General features: G+C 60.9%; 1 non-coding gene across 1 annotated transcript; it reads right to left on the reverse strand.

Annotated features, from left to right (window-relative positions):
* Positions 1-5,391: 5,391 nt before the first annotated feature.
* On the reverse strand, positions 5,392-5,580 carry LOC120376373. Its single transcript, XR_005587257.1, has one exon. It is a non-coding gene; the product is annotated as a U2 spliceosomal RNA (small nuclear RNA).
* Positions 5,581-15,785: the final 10,205 nt, after the last annotated feature.

The raw sequence follows: 15,785 nt of genomic DNA on the forward strand, positions 1-15,785 counted from the left end.
TTTGCATACTTGTGTACAATTAATGGACCCAATGAACTGTACAGCAAAACTAATGGGGCCCTCTATTGCATGTCCAATATGCACCTCCAAATACCTGATACTAAATTTTTTTAAGCATAAAATACAAACAAATGTTGCGATAACCGGTGTCTGTTGATATTTCAAGGGGATTTGGACTTAAATATGTTGTGCCACATTACCGTGATTGTTCACTTATTGAATCAATGTATACTGTCATGTATCATCAGAGTAAGTAGCCTACCTTTCCATCTGCTTTCTCAACTACACAGCTCAAATATGCATCAATAACCTACAACACATGATGAAAGAAAAGCACAATTTCAATGACATTTGATTAGTCAATCCCATTACAAAATACTTGTTTACTGAGAGAGGTGTGTGCTCTGCAAGGCTGCTTGCCACGGGGCCAATGGGTGTGGGTGGGCTGGGTAGGATCGCGGGAGTCACATCTCAGGGATCTGCCCCGCCACCCAGCACTGCTCCAGCTATGAGCTGTCTCCACTGCCTGGGACCTGTGGGGCCCCACCTGCCTCCCCGGGGGAAGAGCCACCTGGGACTGGTGCAGAGGCTGCGCCAGTCTCAGCCACTCACAGGGAACAGTTGGGGAGGGGGGAGGCTCAGCTGGGTCATGAGAGAGCCTGGCCCCGGTAGGCTCTGCTCCTGCTCCAGCCTGGCTGCTTCCACCACTCCCAAGAGGCCAGAGTTCTCCTGCCCCAGGACCAGTTCTGGCTGCGCTGCCATCTCAGCCTCGCAGCCACAGTCACCTCCCATCAGGGCCGGCTACTGTGGCTGGGGGCTAGGGTTTGGGAGAGTAGGTCTCTAGGGGGTCTGGGTAGGTGCTGGGCACTGGGGGGGGGGAGATCTATGTGTTGGGGGCCTGTCAGTGGGGGAGATCTGTGTGTGTGTGGGTGCTGGGAAGTGTGGGGGGTCTGTGCGGGTCACTGCAGTTGTGGTGGTGGGGGGCACTGGACAGTGAGGGGATCTGTAGGGGGGCTCTGGGTGGGAAGGTGTGGGGCACTGTGCAGTTGTGGGAGGGCTGTGGGGGTCTTCAGCTGGGGCACTGGTCAGTGAGAGGATCTGTGGGGGGGTTCTGAGTGGGTGGGGGAGTGATCTGGGAGTGCACTGGGCAGGGGGGTTTGTGGGGGTCTCTAGATGGTGCAGCACTGGGTGAAGGGAGTCAGAGGGGTTCAGGGCAGGGGATTTGTGGGGGTCTCTGGGTGGTGTGGCACTGGGCATAGGGAGTCGGAGGGTGCTGAGCAGGGATTTGTGGGGTCTTTGGGTGGTGTGGCACTGCGCGTAGGAGCCAGAGGGGTGCTGAGCAGGGGGTAGCATGGTGCAGCATGGGCCCACACCCAAGGGGAAGAAGCACGATGGCAGTGCAGGGCTGGGCTGGACAGCATGGGTCTGGCAGCTCCTGGTTTGTAAACAGTGCCCTTGTACTGGGCTGGGTGGAGTGGGGCTGTCCCTGCCGTGCCATGACTCATATCCCATTGCCCCAAGTCAGCCCCTCGCTCTGAGGACTCTGCCCCCATGCCTCATGTCCCCATTTCCCCCATGGGGACCCACAAATATGTTTAGCACCGGGCCCACAACAGGTTAATCCAGCCCTGTTTGGGGTGCAGGCTCTGGGATGGAGTTGGGGGTGCAGGAGGGTTGCAGGCTATGGGGAGTTTGAGTGACGGGTGCAGGCTCTGACCTGGGGCAGGGGATTGGGGTGCAGGCGGGGGTACAGACATGTGGGCTCTGGGAGGGAGTTACCAAATCAGCACGTTGTATAAGAGAAAGGAGCTGCAGGGATTTCATATAGACATAGAAAATGATAGAAGAGACTTTTACATAGTCAAAATGTGAGAGGCAGAGTTTGAGGGAGGGAGGGAGGGAGGGAGGGGGCGTCTGTACAATATTTCCCCACATTCAGTCTCCTGGCTGGAGCAGTAACAGCCCCGCAGCACTTGTATAAGATAGAGGAGCCGCGCTGTCTACGCTTTGACAGTCTGGGAATTGGGCTGCCGGTGCCTTTAAGACCCAGCCCCAGGAACCCGCCCCCTGCTCCGGGGCTGACACGGGGCACAACTGAAAACAGCCTCTGCCCCCCCCACAACCCCGACACCCCCAGATCTGCGAGCCCAGCAGGGGGCTCATCCCGAGGGGCCACTGTTCCCCCCCCACCCCCTCCCTAAACGGGGGTTTTGTCCCCGCACAGGGTCTGGCAGCGTCTCCCCCTCTGGGCTTAACCGCGGCTCCCACCCCCCACCCCCGATTTTTCCCCTTCAGCCTCTCTCCTGCCGCTGCCTACAGCAGCTTGAACCCTTCTGTCCAGTAAATTTCTGCCCCGCTCAGACCCTGGCAGCCCCCCCGCTGCGATTTGCCCCCTTGAGCATTTTAAACGCCCCCAAAGAGCAGGCAGCAAATCGTGAGTAGAAGTGAGGGCAGAGAGAGGGCAGTGGCGACAGCGGAGGTTACTGGGCATGCTCAGTGCGGCTGCGCATGCTCAGTGCAGCCAAAGTAGCAAATCGGGATAGGTTCATGTTTCTGATGGTACACTGGTGCCTGGGCCCGTCGGACCCACCCAGACCCGCTCACACCCAGCCGGGGGGGGGGGGGGGGTTACAAGGGGCGCCGGGAACATCCCGCGGGGCGGACACGGGGCTCCAGTCCAGGGGTTGGGGCGGGGGCGTTTCGGCGGGAGCTTCGCCCCCGCGCTCCGCCCCGCTGCTTTGTGCCGGGGTGAAAGGCGGCGGCGCAGCACGTTCCTGCGCGGGGGGGGGCTGGGCCAAGATCCCGGGACACGCCGGGGCTCCCTGGGGGCGGGGCGGGATGAGGAGTTGCGCTGTGGGGGGAGGTGTCAGGTTGACCCAGGGACCCGCCCTCACCTGGGCTGGAGAGGACGGAGGCGCCCCGGGGCAGGCTGGGAGTTGTAGTTCCTGGCTCGTCTCAGAGCGGAAGTGACGGGCCGGTTGCTCAGACAACGCGCCCCCTCCCGGTGCACTCTGGGAAGCGTAGTTCTCTCTCTCTCTCTCTCTCTCTCGCTCACACGCGGCCTCTATTGGAGGAGGGGCCGTAACTCGTCACTTCGCCGCGCCCCTCCCCGCTCCCTGATTGGCGGAGAGACCGCGGGACAGAGACTCGGCGCGTGGGGGGAGGCCCCGGTTCCCTCGCCGAGAGGCTTCGCGGCCCCCCCCCCCGGCGCGCGCTGCGGCCGTTGGGATTCGAATCCCGGGCAGAGGCAGTGGAGTGAAAGGGCTTCACCCTCCCCGCCCCCGCTGTGACCCTCCCGCCAGCCCCGCCCCCAGCGTCCCCTCCCCCACCCTGTCTGCTCGGCCCGGCGTGTCCCTTCGCCCCCCCCCCCCCCGTCACCCTGCCCCCTTCCTCCTCCTCCCTCTCCCCCCCAGCGCCCCGCCCCTAATTGATTCCAGCCCATTTCTCCACAGCTGGGCCCCATTTTCCCATCCCCCCACTGCCCCAGTCCATCCCCAGGGTGGGGGGTTCCTCATCTCCCATCTCATAAATGATCTGGAGAAAGGGGTAAACAGTGAGGTGGCAAAGTTTGCAGATGATACTAAACTACTCAAGATAGTTAAGACCAAAGCAGATTGTGAAGAACTTCAAAAAGATCTCACAAAACTAAGTGATTGGGCAACAAAATGGCAAATGAAATTTAATGTGGATAAATGTAAAGTAATGCACATTGGAAAAAATAACCCCAACTATACATACAACATGATGGGGGCTAATTTAGCTACAACGAGTCAGGAAAAAGATCTTGGAGTCATCGTGGATAGTTCTCTGAAGATGTCCACGCAGTGTGCAGAGGCGTTCAAAAAAGCAAACAGGATGTTAGGAATCATTAAAAAGGGGATAGAGAATAAGACTGAGAATATATTATTGCCCTTATATAAATCCATGGTACGCCCACACCTCGAATACTGTGTACAGATGTGGTCTCCTCACCTTAAAAAAGATATTCTAGCACTAGAAAAGGTTCAGAAAAGGGCAACTAAAATGATTAGGGGTTTAGAGAGGGTCCCATATGAGGAAAGATTAAAGAGGCTAGGACTCTTCAGCTTGGAAAAGAGGAGACTAAGGGGGGACATGATAGAGGTATATAAAATCATGAGTGATGTTGAGAAAGTGGATAAGGAAAAGTTATTTACTTATTCCCATAATACAAGAACTAGGGGTCACCAAATGAAATTAATAGGCAGCAGGTTTAAAACAAATAAAAGGAAGTTCTTCTTCACGCAGCGCACAGTCAACTTGTGGAACTCCTTACCTGAGGAGGTTGTGAAGGCTAGGACTATAACAATGTTTAAAAGGGGACTGGATAAATTCATGGTGGCTAAGTCCATAAATGGCTATTAGCCAGGATGGGTAAGAATGGTGTCCCTAGCCTCTGTTCGTCAGAGGATGGAGATGGATGGCAGGAGAGAGATCACTTGATCATTGCCTGTTAGGTTCACTCCCTCAGGGGCACCTGGCATTGGCCACTGTCGGTAGACAGATACTGGGCTAGATGGACCTTTGGTCTGACCCGGTACGGCCTCTCTTATGTTCTTATGTTCTTATGTTCATGTTTTGCTCCAGCTCATTCCGTCCTCCCAGGGGCAGGGGAAGGGAAATGGCTGCAGTGGAGCCAGTTGAGGGAGGGATTAGCAGGGAGTTGCTGGCGGGTTCCCTTTGCAGGGAGAAAGGGCAGTAAATACATAGGGGGTGGGAACTTGCAGGAAGGTTGGTCTGGGTGGGAGAGGGCAGGAAATCCCCAGGGTGGGGGACAGGGTGTGACAAACCTGCTGGGATTTGTTTACTGTGAGGCTCCAGCATTTCTCAAATGTGGCCACCAGGGGCTTTTATTGTGGCCACAGCCTCCTGGGTTGTAATTGAGGGAGTGCGATGGGGCTCAGGCTTCAGGCTTCTGCTCTGGGATGGGGGGCGACAGGCTCAGTCAAGATACATGGAACGTAGGCTGGGTGGGGAGAAGTCTGTGTAACTCATCCAGTTATTGATATACATGTGACCTCGAATATTACCAATCTGTGTCGTCCCCCCCCCCACACACACACAGAAACCACCCCAACCAACCATCTCCCAAACAGACCCTCAGTCCGGAAAGCATTCATCCCTCATGTTGTTGAAAAAACTCACAGCAAACAGAAGAATCTCAGCTTTTAAAACAAATTTTCCAACAAGACAAAGAAACTCACAGCTGAAGACTCAGAAAACACTCCCAAGGAATTATAACAATATGTTGTTATGAAGAACTTAAGTGCTAAAGAGACCTGATTTTCCAACTATTTTAAAAAAAATCTTCTCAAATCAGCATCTTTAGAATGAATCTTTTTCTGCTTTTTTAACCACACAATTCTCCCCAAAAGGAGAGGCACTGGTCCTGGAGACACTGCAATACCAGGTCAATGCATGGGGTAGACAAAGCAAGCTCCATTCCATCCCCTTGTTTCAAAAATCAATTTAATATACAGTCTTCAAATAAAGGACCTATCAGATATTAAGCTGATAAGAACAGACACTACACTTATCTTAACCAAAAGGCTGAAAAGCGATGCGGTTAGTCTCGGATGTTAGGCAGCTGCTCTTCCCCCACTTCTTTCTACTTCAGCACGAGGAGCTCCCAGACACGCACCAAACACCATTCACGACACTTGATAACTAGGTAACTCGAAGTGATGATCACTTCCCCGAAATGACTCCACTGGAAGAATTCAAAGCAAGAGCCCTTAACACACAATTCTGTTCAAAGACAGAGAAGTCTTTCAGCCTCCTTCCTCTTGCTGGTTTCCCTGTACACGCCTAATTTGCATAAACCCACCCACTGACCTGTGACTAACAATCTCTCACTGTTAACTCTTACAGCAAAACAGGCCAAAGAAAGCCTATGCAAGCGCTATCTCGCAGCCCCACTGCTCTTTTCTGCTCCTTCTCAAACGTACAGTCATCAGGCACACAAGATAGTTTTGCTCCATACCAGTCCAGTTCCTTGTCTAACCACTGCACACACATGGTATAACCCTACCCTGAGCTGATTCCCGACTTTTGCGCTCAATCCAGGAAAACGAGTATTGAGAGAGAAGCTGTGCAGGGAAGTCTTCCTGAACTTGCACTCCACTCCCCAAGGGCCTTTCGGGCTCTTCTGTGGACTTCAGGTTCCATTTGATTGCCAAGGTTTATGGTCTTATTAATTAGCCATCTCCTAATGCAGGGATGCTACATGACAGACTAAAGATCGATTTTCCAAAAGAGCTGAGAAACAGAACTAAAGCTGAGCATGAAGTGTTACATTTCCATGAACATCCAGAATCTGACTGTGCCCTGGCAAGTTCAATGCTTCCGAAAGAAATCAGAAAATAAGGAGCCCGTCAGGTCCCCCTGCTAGCACCCAGATCTAGTCAATCTGCTGGGAAATAAGGAAAAGGTGATGAATAAAGAAGTCAGGAAATAACAAGGAAATGAAGAGGTTTGTCGAACGGGTTTCTGTCCGATATACCATCTTCTCAGCTACCAATCAAAGTTAAAGACCTAAAGTCGACCTATCGCCATAAGTACAGGTGGTTGAATGGAAGTTAAAAGGAGCTGCTGTGGCAAGTGTTAGGAGCCTGCAAGCAACATGCAGACCATTTAAAAATGCTGCAATTAGAGGCTGCGACAAAGTTCCTCCTCTACCTTGGTGGGTCCTGTGCTTATTGGCAGATTTGCTCACCTCAGTGATCTTCCCCTCTGCTGGAACCCACAGTCTGGGTCAACTCCTCCTGTGTCTGATCAGGAGTTGGGAGGTTTGGGGGAACCCAGGCCCGTCCTCTACTCCGGGTTCCAGCCCAGGGCCCTGTGGATCGCAGCTGTCTATAGTGCCTCCTGGTACAGCTGCACGACAGCTACACCTCCCTGGGCTACTTCCCCATGGCCTCCTCCCAACACCTTCTTTATCCTCACCACAGGACCTTCCTCCTGGTGTCTGATAATGCTTGTGCTCCTCAGTCCTCCAGCAGCATAGCACACACACTCACTCTCACTCTCTGCCTCTCAGCTCCTTGCGCCTCTTACTCCCAGCTCCTCACAAGACACCACAAACTGAAGTGACTCCTTTTTAAACCCAGGTGCCCTGAGTAGCCTGCCTTGATTGGCTGCAGGTGTCTAATCAGCCTGTCAGGGGTGCGGAAAGCCCTAGGGCGGGTGCAAGGAAGTTTTGGGCCCTAGGTGAAACTTCCACCTTGCACCCTCCCACCCAGCTAACCGCGTCTGTCTGTTCCCCCACCCGCCGCAGCTAACTCAGCCCCCCACCCGGGGAGCCCCCCTGCAGCAACTACTCCCCCCATCCCCCCGTGGCAGCTAACCCTGCCTGGGGAGACTTCCTCCCCACCCCACCCCCTGCCACGGCAGCTTACCCTGCCTGGGGAGACCTCCTGCGGACATGGGTGGCAAGTTTGTAGACATTTTGGTTGTGCCCAGAACCCGCCCCCCAACTCTGCCCCCCCAAACTCTGCTCCCACCTGCCTAATGCTCTGGGAGGGGGCTCGGGGGGGGGAGGTCTGGGGTGCAGATCCTGGGCTGGGGATTAGGGTGCAGGAGGGGTGCAGGCTTTGGGATGGAGTTTGGGTGCTGGGTGCAGGCTCTGGGCTGGGGCAGGGGTGGGTGTGCAGGAGGGGGTGAAGGGTGCAGGCTTTGGGACGGAGTTTGGGGTTGGGAAGGGGTATGTGGGAAGGGGGAGGGGGTGCACCTTGTGGGGAGGGAGTTTGGGGATAGGAGAAAATACAGGGGTGAGGGCTGTGGGGCTGAGGATGAGGGATTCATGATGCAGGAGGGGACTCAGGGCTGGGGCAGAGGATTAGGGTGCAGGGGGATGAGGGCTCTGGCTGGGGATGAGGGGTTCATCCTGCGGAGGGAGGCTCAGGGCTGGGGCAGAGGATTAGGGTGCAGGGGTGAGGGCTCTGGCTGGGGTTGAGGTTTTGGGGGCCGGGGGATGAGGGGTTCATGCTGCGCGGGGGGGGCTCAGGGCTGGGGCTGAGGATTAGGTGCAGGGGATGAGGGGTTCATGCTGCGGGGGCTCAGGGCTGGGGCAGAGGATTAGGGTGCAGGGGGATGAGGGGTTCATGCTGCGGGGCTCAGGGCTGGGGCTGAGGATTAGGGTGCAGGGGGATGAGGGGTTCATGCTGCGGGGGCTCAGGGCTGGGGCTGAGGATTAGGGTGCAGGGGGATGAGGGGTTCATGCTGTGCAGGGGCTCAGGGCTGGGGCAGAGGATTAGGGTGCGGGGGGATGAGGGGTTCATGCTGCACAGGGGGGCTCAGGGCTGGGGCAGAGGATTAGGGTGCAGGGGGATGAGGGCTCTGGCTGGGGATGAGGGTTTGGGGCATTGGGGAGGCTCAGGGCCGGGGGAGAGACCCAGCTCCAAATATTGCTGGAGCAGGGCCCCCAGCCCTGAATATTCCTGGAGCCCGGGCACCACACACAGATATAACCTGCTGCCCCTGCCTGCGGAAGCTAAGCCTGCCTGGGGAGCCCGCCCCAGCTCACCTCGGCTCCACCCCCTCCACTGAGCACCCGGCATCGCTCTAATTCTCCTCCCCGCCCAGGGTTGCGACGCCGACTGGAGGAGACTTAGAGCTGGGCTGTGTGCTCGGGGGAGGAGGCAGAGCGGAGGTGAGCTGGGGTGGGGAGCAGTTCCCCTGTGCGCCCCCAACCCCCGTTACTGGGGACAGCCCTCCCCGCGCGCCCCCCCCACCCAGCTCACCTCCGCTCCACCTCCTCGCCTGAGGGGGTTATTAGGCGCCACCAACCACTAGGCGGCCGCCTAGTTTGCCCAAATGGTTGCACGGGCCCTGGTGTTCACAAGCAGTGTGAAAACGTGCAATTCCCGCTCACACTGCACAGGGGCAGCACAGCTCCGGGGTTCTCTGGAATCGCACAATAATGCTGGCTTTGTTCCCACAGCATCTGGAGCTTTGCACAGTGAGACATGGGGGTGCTGCAGCACCCGCCGCAGCCCTCGGTCCCGCACCTCTGCTTCTCTGCAGGGAACTTGTTATGCCACGAGGGGGGTGCAGGGAGTCTGTGCAGGAGACCCAGGCCCACGCGCTGAGCACTGCAGCTCCAGCGCTGTGTGCGGGATTCATTTCTGCTCTCTGATAAACTGCTCCAGGCTTCTCTGTCCCACTAATATTCGTCCAGGCTCCCCGGCGCTGTTAGTATCTGTCCAGAGCTCTCGCCAGCCCTGCCCCAGGAGAGCTGGGCGCTCGCCCTGCTCTAGGAGAGCCAGGCAGGCGCTGAGCACTAGACGGTGACCCTAGGCCAGTGGTGCCAGAACAGTCTGTATAGTCGGGGGGGCTGAGCCACCCAACCAACTGTAACCCCTGGGTGTGATGGAAACCACGTCAAGCCAGGGGCTGCTGCAGCCCCCCCAGTTCCAGCCCCTCTGCCCAGGCAGCTCCCCCAGCCTGACACACACACCCAGCCCCTGCACCCGCCCCACCCCAGGGCTCCTCAACCCAGAGGGGAGCCCCCCGGCTGAGTGGGGAATAAGAACCCCCCGAAATTACCCTGGGACCAGCATGATCTGCCTCTGCCCTGCCCTGCTCTGCATGTATTCGGAGTGAGTCAGTTTCCCTGTCCCAACATGTGTCCCCCAATGTGTCTCTTCTCTTCCCCATTTCCTTCCAAACCAGCCCATTTCCCCTGCACCCCGGGCTGGGTCTCTGCCAACCCCCTCTCCTCTCCTCCTGACCCCAAAATCTCCCTGCCCCTACGGGTCTGTAGGGCTGGATCCCTCCCGCCCCCCCTTCTCCCATCATTTCCTGCCTCTGGGGGTCTATGGAGATGGGTGTCTCCTCTACCATCCCCTCTCCTACCCCCACATATCCCGCTGCCTCTAGGGGTTTATGGGGCTGGGTCTCTCCCCCGTCCATCCCCTCCCCTGCCCCCAATATCCCTCTGGGGCTCTGTGGGGCTGGGGCTGGGTCTCTCTCCCTGCCCCTGTGCTCTCCCCTGCACACGATGTCCCCTCCTGCCCCCAATATCCCTCTGGGGCTCTGTGGGGCTGGGGCTGGGGCTCTCTCCCTGCCCCTGTGCTCCCCCCTGCACGCGATGTCCTGGGAGTGACTCAGTTTCCCTGGACCAACATTTCACACACCCCACCCCCACCCGACATGCCTTCCTCCACCCCACCCCATTTCTCCTGCACCCCAGGCTGGGTCTCTGCCAATCCCCCTTCTCCCCTCCTGACCCCAATATCTCCCTGCCCCTGCAGGTCTATGGGGCTGGGTCTCTCCCTCCCCCCTTCTCCCCTCATCCCTTCCCCCAATATCTCCCTGCCCCAGTCTGTCTATGGGGCTGGGTCTCTCCCTGAAGCCCCGCCCCCAGCGCGGGGCTCACAGACAATCCCCGCCCAGCGGCTGTGACGTGCGCTGGGGCTGTGACGTGCAGTGACATCCCAGTCCCCGCAGGCAACTCATTCACTGGAGACCAAAACGACAGAAGGTGTCACGTGTCCATGGGCGGGGCTATGCAGATGAGCAGTGTCTGGCGGCAGGACGCAGAGCAGCGAGAGGAACCGAAGGAGCCCGGCGGAGAGAATTCTCTGCGTGTGGACAGAATCCGGTGTGGAGAGTTCGTGCTGTGGGTGCCTGCACCGGAGTCACTTCGGGGCAGTGATTGCCACTGAGCTACATAGTGACTAAAGGGGTGTGAATGGGGTGTGGTGCCTGGCGGGGAGCAGCTCCTGGTGATAAGGTGCCCCTCACTCCCGACCCGCAGCCCCTGCTATCCAGTCCTGACCTGCAGACTCACAGCTCTGCCGGTGCCCCTCACTCCCGACCCGCAGCCCCTGCTATCCAGTCCTGACCTGCAGACCCACAACTCTGCCGGTGCCCCTCACTCCCGACCCGCAGCCCCTGCTATCCCAGTCCTGACCTCCAGACCCACAGCTCTGCCGGTGCCCCTCACTCCCGACCCGCAGCCCCCGCTATCCCAGTCCTGACCTGCAGACCCACAGCTCTGCCGGTGCCCCTCACTCCCGACCCGCAGCCCCCGCTATCCCAGTCCTGACCTGCAGCCTCACAGCTCTACCGGTGCCCCTCACTCCCGACCCGCAGCCCCCGCTATCCAGTCCTGACCTGCAGCCTCACAGCTCTGCCGGTGCCCCTCACTCCCGACCCGCAGCCCCTGCTATCCAGTCCTGACCTGCAGACTCACAGCTCTGCCGGTGCCCCTCACTCCCGACCCGCAGCCCCTGCTATCCCAGTCCTGACCTGCAGACCCACAGCTCTGCCGGTGCCCCTCACTCCCGACCTGCAGCCCCTGCTATCCCAGTCCTGACCTCCAGACCCACAGCTCTGCCGTGCCCCTCACTCCCGACCCGCAGCCCCTGCTATCCCAGTCCTGACCTGCAGACCCACAGCTCTGCCGTTGCCCCTCACTCCCAACCCTCATCCCCCGCTATCCCAGTCCTGACCTGCAGCCTCACAGCTCTGCCGGTGCCCCTCACTCCCGACCCGCAGCCCCCGCTATCCAGTCCTGACCTGCAGCCTCACAGCTCTGCCGGTGCCCCTCACTCCCGACCCGCAGCCCCCGCTATCCAGTCCTGACCTGCAGACTCACAGCTCTGCCGGTGCCCCTCACTCCCGACCCGCAGCCCCTGCTATCCCAGTCCTGACCTGCAGACCCACAGCTCTGCTGGTGCCCCTCACTCCGACCCGCAGCCCCCGCTATCCCAGTCCTGACCTGCAGACTCACAGCTCTGCCGGTGCCCCTCACTCCCGACCCGCAGCCCCTGCTATCCAGTCCTGACCTGCAGACCCACAGCTCTGCCGGTGCCCCTCACTCCCGACCCGCAGCCCCTGCTATCCCAGTCCTGACCTGCAGACTCACAGCTCTGCCGGTGCCCCTCACTCCCGACCCGCAGCCCCTGCTATCCCAGTCCTGACCTGCAGACTCACAGCTCTGCCGGTGCCCCTCACTCCCGACCCGCAGCCCCTGCTATCCAGTCCTGACCTGCAGACCCACAGCTCTGCCGGTGCCCCTCACTCCCGACCCGCAGCCCCCGCTATCCCAGTCCTGACCTCCAGACCCACAGCTCTGCTGGTGCCCCTCACTCCCGACCCGCAGCCCCTGCTATCCCAGTCCTGACCTGCAGACCCACAGCTCTGCCGGTGCCCCTCACTCCCGACCCGCAGCCCCTGCTATCCCAGTCCTGACCTGCAGACCCACAGCTCTGCCGGTGCCCCTCACTCCCGACCCGCAGCCCCTGCTATCCCAGTCCTGACCTGCAGACTCACAGCTCTGCCGGTGCCCCTCACTCCCGACCCGCAGCCCCTGCTATCCAGTCCTGACCTGCAGACCCACAGCTCTGCCGGTGCCCCTCACTCCCGACCCGCAGCCCCTGCTATCCAGTCCTGACCTGCAGACTCACAGCTCTGCCGGTGCCCCTCACTCCCGACCCGCAGCCCCTGCTATCCCAGTCCTGACCTGCAGACTCACAGCTCTGCCGGTGCCCCGCCCTCCCGACCCTCATCCCCTGCTATCCCAGTCCTGACCTCCAGACCCACAGCTCTGCACGTGCCCCTCACTCCCGACCCGCAGCCCCTGCTTTCCCAGTCCTGACCTGCAGACCCACAGCTCTGCTGGTGCCCCTCACTCCCGACCCGCAGCCCCGCTATCCCAGTCCTGACCTCCAGACCCACAGCTCTGCCGGTGCCCCTCACTCCCGACCCGCAGCCCCTGCTATCCCAGTCCTGACCTGCAGACCCACAGCTCTGCCGGTGCCCCTCACTCCCGACCCGCAGCCCCTGCTATCCCAGTCCTGACCTGCAGCCTCACAGGTCTGCCGGTGTCCCTCACTCCTGACCCGCAGCCCCCGCTATCCAGTCCTGACCTGCAGCCTCACAGCTCTGCCGGTGCCCCTCACTCCCGACCCGCAGCCCCCGCTATCCCAGTCCTGACCTCCAGACCCACAGCTCTGCCGGTGCCCCTCACTCCCGACCCGCAGCCCCTGCTATCCCAGTCCTGACCTGCAGACCCACAGCTCTGCCGTTGCCCCTCACTCCCGACCCGCAGCCCGCGCTATCCCAGTCCTGACCTGCAGCCTCACAGCTCTGCCGGTGCCCCTCACTCCCGACCCGCAGCCCCTGCTATCCAGTCCTGACCTGCAGACCCACAGCTCTGCCGGTGCCCCTCACTCCCGACCCGCAGCCCCCGCTATCCCAGTCCTGACCTGCAGACCCACAGCTCTGCCGGTGCCCCTCACTCCCGACCCGCAGCCCCCGCTATCCCAGTCCTGACCTGCAGCCTCACAGCTCTGCCGGTGCCCCTCACTCCCGACCCGCAGCCCCTGCTATCCAGTCCTGACCTGCAGCCTCACAGCTCTGCCGGTGCCCCTCACTCCCGACCCGCAGCCCCGCTATTCCAGTCCTGACCTCCAGTCCCACAGCTCTGCCGTTGCCCCTCACTCCCGACCCGCAGCCCCTGCTATCCCAGTCCTGACCTGCAGACCCACAGCTCTGCCGGTGCCCCTCACTCCCGACCCGCAGCCCCGGCTATCCCAGTCCTGACCTGCAGCCTCACAGCTCTGCCGGTGCCCTCACTCCCGACCCGCCGCCCCTGCTATCCCGTCCTGACCTGCAGACCCAGAGCTCTGCCGGTGCCCCTCACTCCCGACCCGCAGCCCCTGCTATCCAGTCCTGACCTGCAGACTCACAGCTCTGCCACTGCCCCTCACTCCCGACCCGCAGCCCCTGCTATCCCAGTCCTGACCTGCAGAATCACAGATCTGCCGGTGCCCCTCACTCCCGACCCGCAGCCCCTGCTATCCAGTCCTGACCTGCAGACCCACAGCTCTGCCGGTGCCCCTCACTCCCGACCCGCAGCCCCCACTATCCCAGTCCTGACCTGCAGACCCACAGCTCTGCTGGTGCCCCTCACTCCCGACCCGCAGCCCCCGCTATCCCAGTCCTGACCTCCAGACCCACAGCTCTGCCGTTGCCCCTCACTCCCGACCCGCAGCCCCTGCTATCCCAGTCCTGACCTGCAGACCCACAGCTCTGCCGTTGCCCCTCACTCCCGACCCGCAGCCCCCGCTATCCCAGTCCTGACCTGCAGCCTCACAGCTCTGCCGGTGCCCCTCACTCCCGACCCGCAGCCCCCGCTATCCAGTCCTGACCTGCAGCCTCACAGCTCTGCCGGTGCCCCTCACTCCCGACCCACAGCCCCCGCTATTCCAGTCCTGACCTCCAGACCCACAGCTCCGCCGGTGCCCCTCACTCCCGACCCGCAGCCCCCGCTATCCCAGTCCTGACCTGCAGACCCACAGCTCTGCTGGTGCCCCTCACTCCCGACCCGCAGCCCCCGCTATCCCAGTCCTGACCTCCAGACCCACAGCTCTGCCGTTGCCCCTCACTCCCGACCCGCAGCCCCTGCTATCCAGTCCTGACCTGCAGACCCACAGCTCTGCCGTTGCCCCTCACTCCCAACCCGCAGCCCCCGCTATCCCAGTCCTGACCTGCAGCCTCACAGCTCTGCCGGTGCCCCTCACTCCCGACCCGCAGCCCCCGCTATCCAGTCCTGACCTGCAGCCTCACAGCTCTGCCGGTGCCCCTCACTCCCGACCCGCAGCCCCCGCTATCCAGTCCTGACCTGCAGACCCACAGCTCTGCCGTTGCCCCTCATTCCCGACCCGCAGCCCCTGCTATCCCAGTCCTGACCTGCAGACCCACAGCTCTGCCGGTGCCCCTCACTCCTGACCCGCAGCCCCCACTATCCCAGTCCTGACCTGCAGACTCACAGCTCTGCCGGTGCCCCTCACTCCCGACCCGCAGCCCCTGCTATCCAGTCCTGACCTGCAGACCCAGAGCTCTGCCGGTGCCCCTCACTCCCGACCCGCAGCCCCTGCTATCCAGTCCTGACCTGCAGACTCACAGCTCTGCCACTGCCCGTCACTCCCGACCCGCAGCCCCTGCTATCCCAGTCCTGACCTGCAGAATCACAGATCTGCCGGTGCCCCTCACTCCCGACCCGCAGCCCCTGCTATCCAGTCCTGACCTGCAGACCCACAGCTCTGCCGGTGCCCCTCACTCCCGACCCGCAGCCCCCACTATCCCAGTCCTGACCTCCAGACCCACAGCTCTGCCGGTGCCCCTCACTCCCGACCCGCAGCCCCCACTATCCCATTCCTGACCTGCAGACTCACAGCTCTGCCGGTGCCCCTCACTCCCGACCCCCAGCCCCTGCTATCCCAGTCCTGACCTCCAGCCTCACAGCTCTGCCGGTGCCCCTCACTCCCGACCCGCAGCCCCCGCTATCCAGTCCTGACCTCCAGACCCACAGCTCTGCGGGTGCCCCTCACTCCCGACCTGCAGCCCCCGCTATCCCAGTACTGACCTCCAGACCCACAGCTCGGCCGGTGCCCCTCACTCCCGACCCGCAGCCCCGCTATCCCAGTCCTGACCTCCAGACCCACAGCTCTACCGGTGCCCCTCACTCCCGACCCGCAGCCCCCGCTATCCCAGTCCTGACCTGCAGCCTCACAGCTCTGCCGGTGCCCCTCACTCCCGACCCGCAGCCCCCGCTATCCAGTCCTGACCTGCAGCCTCACAGCTCTGCCGGTGCCCCTCACTCCCGACCCGCAGCCCCCGCTATCCAGTCCTGACCTGCAGACCCACAGCTCTGCCGTTGCCCCTCATTCCCGACCCGCAGCCCCTGCTATCCCAGTCCTGACCTGCAGACCCACAGCTCTGCCGGTGCCCCTCACTCCTGACCCGCAGCCCCACCT

Source organism: Mauremys reevesii, linkage group 12 (genome assembly GCF_016161935.1).
Source record: "Mauremys reevesii isolate NIE-2019 linkage group 12, ASM1616193v1, whole genome shotgun sequence".
Lineage (NCBI taxonomy): Eukaryota > Metazoa > Chordata > Testudines > Geoemydidae > Mauremys > Mauremys reevesii.